The sequence below is a fragment of the Zingiber officinale genome, chromosome 8A (assembly GCF_018446385.1).
Source record: "Zingiber officinale cultivar Zhangliang chromosome 8A, Zo_v1.1, whole genome shotgun sequence".
NCBI lineage: Eukaryota > Viridiplantae > Streptophyta > Magnoliopsida > Zingiberales > Zingiberaceae > Zingiber > Zingiber officinale.
Window position 1 is genome coordinate 67,687,195 of NC_056000.1, and position 1,152 is coordinate 67,688,346.

The 1,152-nt window shown below is 31.4% G+C and overlaps 1 long non-coding RNA gene across 1 annotated transcript; it reads left to right on the top strand.

The window, feature by feature from the left end:
- The first annotated feature begins 204 nt into the window (after positions 1-204).
- LOC122009108 lies at positions 205-729 on the top strand. The gene is made up of 3 exons (XR_006119465.1): positions 205-245; positions 444-509; positions 686-729. It is a non-coding gene; the product is annotated as an uncharacterized LOC122009108 (long non-coding RNA).
- The last annotated feature ends 423 nt before the right edge of the window (positions 730-1,152 follow it).

Below are 1,152 nucleotides of genomic sequence, written 5' to 3' on the forward strand. Positions count from 1 at the left end.
CCTCTTTTTTTTTTTTTGCAAGATAATGATAATCTTTAAGCTTATTTTATTCTTTAGATATTTAAAGAGGAAAGATGCAACTAACGATCTGAACACAACAATTGAGGTCATTGCTTATGCATAACAAGTACCTTTATTGGGACTCTTTAGTGTGCTAGAATTTCTTTTGCTGTCTTGGTTACATTTGTTGTTTACAGACTAGTGATCTGGAGGGAATTGAAAAGTACAGCAAAAGGACTGTCAAGGTAATCTTTGATATTGCTATTTTATTGGAAATTACCATGAGGATCTTATTGATTATGATGCAATCAACATAGAGTTAGCATGCTGATTATCTGTTTTCTTCATATGTAACATAGAGTTTCTTTAAATATATTTTGAACTTTCAAATTACTTTCATGAAGAATTTGATTCCAGTAGATGACTGTAGAGTTTTTTCACAGGTAACCAAGCAACATAATGAAGATTGTAAACGTCTCTTAAGACTAATGGGTGTGCCTACTATTGAGGTAAACTAGTCCACTTTCACTTATTGAATTCTTTATCCTTGCTACAAGAATTTTAACTAACAATGACACAATTTTACTTTCTTTTGCAAACATTTCCTAAAGCTGCATGCAATTGCTTAATATACAAGTATTCTATCTCTAGTTTTAGAAGCTAAACTCATCTTTCTAATCTAAAGGCACCCTGTGAAGCAGAAGCTCAATGCGCAGCTCTTTGCAAAAGTGACAAGGTAAAATGATGCAATGTAACACATTCTATTTTATTTTTTTAACTTTAATATCCTAAACGTATTTGTTTGTTATCAATCTCTAGGTGTTTACGGTTGCCTCAGAAAACATGGATACTTTAACTTTTGGGGTATCAAGGTTTCTCCGTCATTTAATAGATCCTAGTTCCAAAAAAATTTCTGTGATGGAATTTGACGTTTCAAAGGTATATTTATTCTGCTTATTGCTAATTGAATTATTGTATTTATTCTCATCCTTATTTTTCAGGTTCTTGAAGAGCTAAGACTCACTATGGATCAATTCATTGATTTTTGTATTCTCTCTGGATGTGATTATTGTGATAGCATTAAAGGTAAACTTTCTTATGAGATATTGTACATTCAACAAGTTTAACATACAAGGCTAGTACTCTACTGCT